Genomic DNA, 11,020 nt, shown 5'->3' with positions numbered 1-11,020 from the left:
GGTAATGAGGATGACCCTAAAAGCAGAACTAAACCGTCTTGTCCCAGCCTAAAGGCACTGAAGAAACAACCAGCTGAGGCAGCCAGTTCCTCACTGTTAGAGAAAACTTCCACTTCCCAGAGACCCTTTTCAATTTACTGAAGTAGATACACTCCTGCAAACATCACAATAATGTCAGAAGCTTTATGCCTTCCCATGGTGTCCTTCTAGTGCTTGCTTTACCAGGCAGCAGTATTAGGAGCAAGGAGTGGAGCTGGGAAGGAAAAGGGACATGAAGTGATAGGAAAAACATTGTTTGGAAAAAGGATATTTTAGAGGAAAAGAAGGCACACTGACACCTAATAACAACCCTCTGAGAATTCAAATACATAACTACAAAGTTGCAGTTTTGTAATATGATCCCTTAGTAGTGCTTCCATCATCCCCATATCACCATTGGCGAATCAGAGCTCAAATCAGTCCAGCAGTTTAATTACCTAGGTAGCCTCATCTCCTCGGATGGTAAGATTGACGGGGAGATAGACAACAGGTTGGCAAAGGCATACAGTGCTTTCGGAAAACTCCACAAAAGAGTATGGCGTAATAAACACTTGAAGAAAAGCACAAAGATCAGTGTTTACAAAGCCATAGTGTTGTCTACTCTCTTGTATGGTTCCGAATCATGGGTCATCTACCGCCACCACCTGCGTCTCCTAGAACGCTTCCATCAGCGCTGCCTCCGTACAATCTTAAACATCCACTGGTCAGATTATGTGACCAATACATCTGTTCTTGAGCAAGCAGCAGTCACAAGTGTAGAGGCCATGCTGATGAGAACACAGCTGCGATGGGCAGGGCATGTCTCCAGGATGAAGGACCACCGCCTCCCTAAGATCTTGCTCTATGGTGAACTTGCCACTGGCTGCCGCAAGAGAGGAGCCCCGAAGAAAAGATTCAAGGACTCCCTGAAACAACATCTCAGCCTTGGCCATATTGATCACCATAATTGGTCCACTCTGGCCTCAAATCGGGAGGCCTGGAGACACAGCATCTATAACGCTGCGGAAGCCTTTGAGAACACACGCAGGATCACTCTCGAGGAGAAAAGGCAACGCAGGAAGAACCGTGTCTTGCGGAATACACCATCTAAGGAGTCTTTCTGTTGTGCCTTTTGCAACCGGATATGTCTGTCACGTATTGGCCTCATAAGTCACCAACGTGCCTGTAACAAGTGTGGATAAAGCCTTCCCAAATCTTCGTTCGCAAAGCCCAGCCATGATGATGATGGTCTTCTAAAAAAACCTGGGGTTGAATTCTGTTATATGAATAGAAGCTCCACATGGAAGAAATCAGTCTCTTCCAGTAACATCCCCGGCATTCATGACCTTCTTCCCCAGTTTACACTGGTGTAACAAGAGATGATCAGGTCCCAGCTGATATCTCTTATATGCGTTTATATGCTTTTGCTATAGCATACCAACATCTCCACCTTCCGAAGAGGCGGGAGGACGGAGCTTTTTTCCTTAGATGGATGTGACAATCTGAAAGGTATGATAGTATGTGCCAGTTCCCCTCCTAGCCCCAGAGGAGCAAATCAGAACACAGAAGCCACTGAAAACACTATGCTAAAATGTAGGGAGAAAGATCAAGATTAAGAGCTGTTACTAATACCACAGAGTGAGACATGCTTCACACAGGAAAAGATCAGATACACAGTAGGCTTCTTGGTGCTGAAGTCCATGCAAGCTAAAAATAAATCCCCTGAGCACTTTTCACCATGCAGAGGCAAATCTGTCATCCCAAGCAGTGGGTTTGACAGAGTAGATAAGGCATATATGACAGAGCTAATGAATCAAGATATGAAGCAGGTAACTGAGGAGTGAGGCCTGGCCTTGAGTGGCCCAGGTTAGAAAACCAAAAAGAGCTTTCATGGTGCTTTTTTTTCTTCTTTCTTGAAAAGCGTCTTTTGTTTTACGAGGCAGAGATGACGAACCCATGGCCTGAACAATTATCTGCCTCCCAAGCAAAGCCATGAGATATGTATAGTAGAAACAGACTTCCCCCAGGTACTACTCCCTGAGAGATGTGAGACTGCATTCAAAATCTGCTAATCCTCAGAAGCGACCTGCAGTTGGGGATCTATCAAGCGTTTGCTCAACTGTGACAGCTTTGGAATAATCATCATGAACCATTTCTGTTTCTGGAGGAAACCAATATATTTTAATGCCAGATGTTCATCATCTGCTCCAATTTCCAGGATGATTTAGGACTAAAACTGCACCCCGGAGGTCTCAAATCAAGTCCGGTATCTTGTGGTTAAACCTGAGTTGTTTCTCAGAAAGCCACCTTCACAGGTCTAAAGGCAAGATTTGATGTTGAGCTAATGCCAGACACATGGGTGATATGTCCCTATGTATATAGGGGATGAAACAATTTCAAGTACTGTCTTGTAGCCATGCACAGAGTTTAACCATCAGCATGCTCCCCAGCATGGATAAAGTCCTTGTTAGCCACACCAGCCCCTTTCTAGCTGGTGCTCTGGTATAGCCCAGGGACCAGCATTGACCAGAGCCTTCTCCTGATAGAGGCAGACAAATCCTACCAGCATAGTTTGTGGGGGTGCAGGAGAGAAGACTGTAGCCATATGGGTACAAGCTATGTTGTCTCATGACCTCAGAAGAAAAGAAAGAGAATGAACATGCTAAACAAATGACAGGAATGCAGTGGCTACAGAGCAACCACGACTGTAGTTGCCTGTTACCCTTAATACCTACAGATCTTACTCAACAGTGTGCTTGGGAAATATGTCGTGATTCACTTCTGGAGCTTTTAGCACAAAAAGTGAATGATTGAACTTCTCCCACCTGCCACTTTCAGGAATGGCAAAAGTTCACCCAGGGGACCCCAAGGACTCTGGAAACTCAACAGCATCTCCTTTCTTCTGGCTTCAGTGTTGGACAACACAGGTCTGGCAGCAAACCCCAGGAGATTTGTGGGGTAAAACTTGCTGTCCATCCATCAATGTCCCAGTCTCCGTCACATTTTTTGAGGACTTCTTACTTTGGGGCTACAGTCCTGTACAATGCACTTTATTTGGAGCCACAGTCTGGATGTTAGCCAGAAGCCCAGGAGAAGGATATTACATATCCCCGGGGAACATAAGTTAATGAAGTGCAATCTTCTCCTGATTTCTTCACATAATAGATTCCAGGAATTTTATTTATCAACAGCCTAAACTTGTGTGGCTGACACTCTGCAGGTTTGGGAAAGCTTCATGGATGCAAGGAAGGTTTAAATTAAACCAGGTCACATCAAGATTATTCTAATTTACTTCTTCTGGTGCTTGCAGAGTTGGCTTCCACTTCAGTTTTTACCTCAAGAACCCCAGTTCATAGCTTACACTAATTAGGCTCCTAAAGCAAGATTCATGCTAATGTGTAGGTAGAAATACAAATGCAATTTGAGTGCATTACCATACAGCTGCCCATCAGAGATGGTCCACTATACCTCCTAGCCCAGTGTCCCTGCAAAGCAAAAAGTGGTGCATAAAACACCCCAGTGCAATGGCACCAGCACCCTTCTGTGTCCTTGGGGAGCTGTCCTGGGCAAAAAGCATTTCATTGGCCCCAAAACAGGAAGGGGATGGTCAGTACCCACCCAAGGGACCATAGGAACACGGGTCTGGTTTCCATCCAGTGCAGGAGCAGAGAGCCCTGCTCAAGGGGATGAAGGGAGAGAAGGAGATGCCAGGTTTCTTGGTGGCATTTCCCTCCCATGGGCACAACTCATCACTGCCCATGCCAGCCTCTGAGCAGGAAGAGCCACTGGCACCCTGGGGCAGCTGGCCTCCACCTCCATACGGGAGGGTGCTGCATCATGCTGGCCATTGGCCTTGGGAAAAATAACTCATCAGTCACTAATGGAGAGTCACAGGAGATGCTCCTACTATGTAGGAGTAGATGCCAAAGAACAGCTGAGCAGGGGGCTGGGGTTTATTTTTAATTTTGTAAAGTATATTTGCTTCCACATGATCCTCTCATTCTTCCTCTCACAGCACATGTAAATAGAGAGACAGTAAATGGCATACTTAGGTCCTAACAGACTGAGCCACAGCACAGAGCTGCTGCAGATCTCACTGCTTGCTGTGGCTGTCTTCACAGACGTGCCTGCACTTCATGGAGACAACATCTTCCTTTTCCTTAAGCTCCAGGGCAAGGGCACCCTGCACTGCTTATCTCTGCTGACAGATCCATGCACGGTACAATCCCAGACCACCACACGTTTGGCCACTGAGAAAAACCTCTGGATGTAAAAACCCTTTGTAGGTGGAATCATGTTTCACTCCTGTAAAGTTTATTGGCTTTTCTACAAGGGCTCTCAAATACAGTTTATGAGCCTGTAAATGCTCCCTGCCATGAAATGGCCCCAGGAGCCAAGGGATAACCTATGTGAGCTTTACCACAAGCCTTTTAACAGGAGAAGCACAGGGATGTGGTGCAGGCTGCTCCAAAGGGGCTGTAGGGAGGGTAGCTGTGAGTGCAGGGAGGCTGAGCACCTTCCTACAAACACCACCACCTGCCTCCAGCCCAAGACTGCCATGGTGGTACTCAGGTGGCAGTTATGCTGCCCTGCAGTTTCGGACATGGCCCTGGAGGTACTTCTGCCCCTGTATCAAAATCTCTCACCCTCTCATGGTCTTATATTCTTGCCTTTCATTGAAAGTGAATTTTTCATTGCAGTTGTGATAAAATTAGGACAGCTGCTGCTGACAATTAATTAGCTTCAGATAAGGTCTTTAGGGTGGTCATTGGGAAATGAATGAATGCTGTTTAAGCCAGCAGTGTAAATTCCCCCTTAGAAATCTCTGCCAGCCTTCATCCTGCTAGCAGGCACCAGGCTGTTGAAGAAGGGGCACTGCTGGGCTCTGCTTGTAGGGCTGGATTCCCAACAGCCCAGCACAGCCCAGCCAAGCAGAGCAGAGCAGAGCACAGCACAGCACAGCATTGCTCCTGGGCATGTTCTGCTAATGGACTGCAGCTTCATGGGCTTATGGTTTGGTTTTGTTTTAAATGGGTGCTTGTTCTAGGGTAGTCCGAAACACTGCTGGCCCTCAGAAAAGGTGAATACCTGCCCAGCATGGTGCAAAGTCTACCTTCATCCTAACTTATTCTCCACCTCACCTGTGTGTAAGTATTACTTCATGTAGAAAGAGCAGAGAATGGGAATTTATAGCTGCTTAGCACACCAAAGCCACACTTCCAGCCTCACATCTATCAGACATTGACAAGGTTCAGTGCTTCCAGTGGCTCCACATGATAATGAAAGAGAATAGACTTGGATTTGATATTAGGAAGAAATTGTTTACTGTGAGAGTGTTGAGGCACTGAAACTGGTTGCCCAGGAAACAGTGGATGCCACATCCCTGGAAGTGTTCAGGGCCAGGCTGGATGAGGCTTTGAGCCATCTGGTCTAGTGGAAAATGTCCCAGCCCAGAGCAGGGGGCTGGAACTAGATGATCTTTCAGATCCCTCCCAACCCAAACAATTCTGTGATTCTATGCTTCTGTATTCACCAGCATCCTGGGTAAGGATCTTCATGGTCTGTGGAAAGTGCTTCTCACCCCAGCCACAGCCCTCACTCTGCACAAGCAGCATTTGTGCTGAACATCCCTGATGCATGTGCAATTGTGGTAACTTTCATTTTTTCAGGCCCACAAGCAAGAGTAAATGTTTTGGGGAAAAATTGCCTTTCCTACTCCCAGGCAAAAATTGACCTTTTTACACAGTTGATGTGAAAATAACCAGACCCTGTCAATTCAGACCTACATGTAGCAGCAACAGGGAAATACATCAGCATCCATGACACAAATGAAACAGAAGTGGGAGTGATTAGTCTCTGCTTTACAGGCTTTGGGTAAGACCACTTTAGCTTAAAATACAGCCAGCATGTGCTAATGCTGTCACTTCCATCTGATCGATGTGGGAGAGAAAGAGATTTGCTTAGGCAGGTATCATACCACAAAGTGCGGCAGCACCGAGAGTGCGTGTAAGTGACAGAAGAGGTTTAACACACAGCAAGAAACCCATGTTTTTAATGCATGCAAATCTAATGGTCCCAAAGTGAATACAGCCAGACAGTGGGAAAAAAAATTTGAAAAAATCGAGTTAAAAATACAATTATTTTCCAGTTATACAGAGGAATTCTTATCCAGTGACTTTGTGTTGCAAACAGACATTGCAGTAGGCCATGTCCTACTGTGACAATGCCTGTGTTTATCTCAGCAGCTGTATGTAATGTTTCTCCATGAGTTTTGTCTGGCCTCAGCAGCCTATTGAGAGCCGTAAAGCATCCTGCCTGTGCCAGGTGCAGGATATGCACCCCATGGATGTGTCTGCTACCTGATAGCTCAAGAGGACTGGGGGGTACAAGGAGGAAAGTTCAGCAGCTCGACCCTCTATCTGGCTGCAGGGTTTGTGGCATTGGCCAGCTGCTGTGCTTTCAGAAGTGGCCCTAAAGGCAGGTGACATCCTTTCTCTGCCCTCAAACCATGCTCAGTGCAGGAGAAGGCGGGAAAATATTTTTGGGCCCTAAGCCCTGCTCAGCTAACAAGATAAGTTAAACAGATGGGACCAGATGCATGGAAGGGGCTTGTAACAACAGGAATTGTGGAGAAACGAACCAAGAAATGCTTTTTTCCCAATACGTTAATCAAAAAAACATACACATAGGGTAGTGGCTATAGGATGGAGTAGCTGCAGTACCCCTCAGGCATGGTCCCACTAGAGGGATGACTAAGCAGCATGGGTTTTATCACTGCCTGTGACTCTGCATCCAAGACTGGAACAGCCTTTACTTGCTAACCTGGCTTAAATTCATCAATGGAAACTCTTTTCCACAGCTAGCTAGACAAAAGGAACTCACCAGCTGAGATAAATTTCAAAGAAACCCCCCTGCTTTCCTGCAGCCTTTATTTAATGCCCATTCTCCCTACAGTCCCAACAACCCAGATTTCCTCCCATCTGCAGAGCTGAGAAGTCTGAGATAGGAAGGTGTTGTGAGAGTTTCCACACATCAGAAGGTGCTCTAGATGTCCTTGGACACAGCTCTGGTCTGAAGGAGTTGCCCCACAGCTGCCACTCTCTCAAGGGACACCCCAAGTCCTGCTCCATGCCATGAGGAACAAAGCAAGCCTGTGCTCAGAAAAAGTTAACACAGGAGCAAATAAACCAGTAAAGTCTCATAGAAATGCTTTTAACTGCTAGAGACCTAGTAATGGAACATTCAGTTTGGTAGAAAATCATATTTTTTTCAAAGCTGTAAATTATCCTATCAAAGAGATCTAAACCTTCTGTGACCTGCCTCTGCCCAGGCTTGCCCACATGCACAGGCCCTGTTTCGGGGAACAAGGGTCTCTCCGCTGATGGGGGCTGTAGCTCAGAGCAGAGGGATCTTGGTGCTTTGCATTGATACTACCAAGGTCAGAGTGGCAACAGCCATGGTGGGACTGAAACTCTTCGGCCTCAGGCCTCCTCAGGTCTGCTCTGGGCTCCTTGTGTTGCATGCTAGCAGTAAATCTTCCCAGCACTTGTGATTTTCCAGGCCCCCAAAGCTGCTTGTGCTATGACTTCCAAGAGAGCAGATGGTAGCACTGGTGTTACTATTCAGTACTATTATTAGATATTTATTAGCCAATATTTGTGCTACTCACCACTGGGTTCATTTCCCCAGAACTGGGGTGATGGGGCTTTTGCAGGACATAAGTGACCATACGAGTCTGCGTATGATGATCATTTTTGTCACACAACTGCTGGCAAAGAGGAGTGAACCAGCTGCCACTCTCACTGTCACCAGCACATCTTTTGCCTGTCATACTTTTCCCACTCAGAGCATGTCACTGTTTTCAGGATTCCCCAGCCCTTCCCTGAGTGGTCCCAGTTTCCCAGGAGTTGACAGACGTGCCACCTCAATCTGCATTCAAAGCTGCCTGTGAAGCAGCAAACAACCCAACCCGCTCTGGAGAACCCCCATGGCAGAGGCCACTGACAGTGACCACCATCAGCACACAATGGGCCTGGACAGGCTGTTTGGTAACTGGCCTGCAGACACAGCACAGGTGGAGAGCCTGGACACCTTCCTGCATACTAAGGCCACTGGTTGGGGAAAGGATTCTTGCATGTCCTCATAAAACAACCTGAGTATAATCTCTTCTATAAACACATCTGTGGGCTAGGGAACAGAGATGGGGAGACAGACTTTCCCTGTAACTCTCAAGTTCAGCTTAGACTGCAGTGCCAGAGACTTTCATCAGATCAGTAAAACTTACTTGGATGTTAAGACTTGTTCTTAACATTTCTCCTGGATCTGCCAATTGACAAGAAAAATAAAATTCCACCAACTACTCTGCTGTCTACCCAGAGCCTGCAGTGTGACTTTGGGAGCCTCCTCGCTAAAAAGGAGTGACTTAGTGATGAACTGCAACAAGACCTTGTTTGAGAGGCTTGAAGAAATCACACCAGCCACATGAGCATGCAGCCTGGTCTGAGCCCAGGCTAGAGCCAGCAAACATGGTTCTTATCAGCATCTGCCCCCAGTTTGTCAGCCCTGTGCTTTGCTGCAGGCCTTTCCTCTGGCACGGGTCCTGCACACAGGGCTCAGTGAGACCAGTATCTGCTGGTGAGGACCTCCTCTTGCCTCTGCACAGAGACACTCACTGAAGGAACAGGCACCACCAAAGCCCAAAGATGGTCTGTCCCCATGGCAGGAGTCAATACCTTGATACCAGGCTGGTCCACGCAGCTCACTGTGGCAGTTCTCCTAATGCCATTACAAGCTTACTAGAGATGCTGCAGTAGTTACGTGAGGCCATTCCCAGAGTAACATTAACCAAACTGTGGACTACAGCAACAAAAGGGATTGAAGATGTGGATTTGTGAACCCATCAGCAGCCACACTAGAGCCAATGCAGTGATGAATGGTGCTGGCAAAGCAGTGGCAGTCCTGGGGAAGGACTTTTCCCATGCATATCCTTCAAGCAAATTTGTGAAGAAGGATCTGCAGGGCAGGAGCCCCTGGTCAGCAGCACTCCAGTGTGATATTGGCAGCACTGCTGCCTGTCATAGAAATCTCATGCCTGTCACTCACGAATGCTCTTATTTCAATAGAAGGATCAAAATTCAACAGGGAATTCCTGAGCCTGTCCATGTGACTACACTCACACAGCCAAATACCAAAGCTACTGTTGAAAGCAGGCATGTGTGCTCCACACTGGCCAAAAACAACCATTCATTTTACCTTCATTTAAAGTTCAAAAAACTTTAGCTTAAGATTTCGGTTAGCAGAGCACAGTTCTATCCTCAGGGCTTGGTTTCTAGAGCCAGATTACACACACTGTGGTGGGAGAAGTCTCTGGCTGTGCTGCTGCCATCATCTGTGCCCAAGTAGTGAGGAGCAGGGCAAGGCAGGCATCTGCAGGCAAACCAGGAATACCATCTCATAATAGCAATATTAGAGTGCCCATCTTGCCCTTCTACTTTAGGGAGAGGGCTTGCTAAAACCTGACGTTCAACAGCTTCTCTCCTCGACTCTGCTGCTGCGTACATGTCATGCGTACACACATCTCTGTGTGCCAGACATGCACACCCGTATGCACACGCATGGTTTGTACCTGCACGTGTATTTCTGCTCAGTGCAGTGTGGACAGTGGTCCCCAGGCACACAAGCATCCTCCTGGCAAACACATACTTGGCACACATAATATTAACACATCAGCATCTCCGGTGACTGACTCCCAGAAGGAGCTCTACCTAATATAGCGACAGAAACATTAATATTTGCTGACTCAAGGGCTCCACCAGGAGGAAAAAACAGTCTGGATCATCCCCTAGGAAAGGCTTAGAAGGAAGATGCTCCTCCAGCAGGCTGGGGGGGTGACTGGCAGGGAGGCCACACTTGCCCTTTCAAAGCTTCCATCATTCAAAGACAAGGATGAGAAATGTGGCAGAAGTGGGTTAGCACAGTGTCAACCAGCCAGGGGCTGGCCACAGACCCAAGGGTGCTGCCACGCACACAGTATACTCATCTGCTGCTAAAATCTTTACCAATCCAGAAACACTAAGAAAGAGGTTGCTAATTGCTCTGCTTTCACTCACTTTCTTTCCTTTCCCAGCAAGGGCTGGGAGTAGTCACTGACCTACTGCACTCCGCAGTGCTTTCGTGGCCAGAGTGCAGGGCTGGGAGCACACTGTCGGCTTGTGGCTACTGACAATCAAGTCACGGGTTTTGCTGGGAGGCACATGTCTGCTTGAATGGGAACATGGGAGCTACAAGAGGCCATTTTGGAATTTAAAAGGTGTGACTGTACCCATGAGCCTCAGCTCCTATTGTAGCCCCCCGACAGGTTTCTGCTCATCTGACCATTGCAGGTATGTTCTTCACCATGAGACAACCCCCCCAGAAGCACCTTCTTTGTCCCGTTGACTGTAATGGAAGTCACACACCAGTCTTACTCCAACCCAGAGCACACAGACCACATATACTGAAGCGACAAATCACAACTTCTCTCACACATCCCCATCAGGCTTTTTTGACTGCAATGACCACAGCATGAGCCAGACCCACCTTGTCCACCAGAGCTCTCACAGGCACATTAGGTTTCTGCCCAAGACCCAGCTCTCCAGATCCCCACTAGTGGGAGAGGAAGGGATCTTGTGCCCTTCGGGCCTCTCAAGGAGGCACAAAGGGGCAGCAGGAGCAAGACTTTTGACCTGACAGCCTTGAGGGCACCGATACCAGCAGGTGTGAAGCTCTGACAGCTCAGCCCCAGCTGCCCAGTGCTGGGTTGCAGGCAGGTGCCTAGCCAGCCCCAGCTCAGGGGGCTAAACCCTGCAATGCTGTGCCCAGGCAGTAAGGGTGTCTGCCCTGAGGGCATGATGCCCTTGATATATCAGGGGCCACCCACTCAAAATATATTTTAGCAATCTTTCTTCTTTGAATCTTAGGGACTCCTAGGAGATTTCTCCTTGAGACAAAAAATTTCAGAAAA

Source organism: Chiroxiphia lanceolata, chromosome 1, assembly GCF_009829145.1.
Source record: "Chiroxiphia lanceolata isolate bChiLan1 chromosome 1, bChiLan1.pri, whole genome shotgun sequence".
Classification (NCBI taxonomy): domain Eukaryota; kingdom Metazoa; phylum Chordata; class Aves; order Passeriformes; family Pipridae; genus Chiroxiphia; species Chiroxiphia lanceolata.
This window is presented reverse-complemented; position numbering follows the sequence as displayed.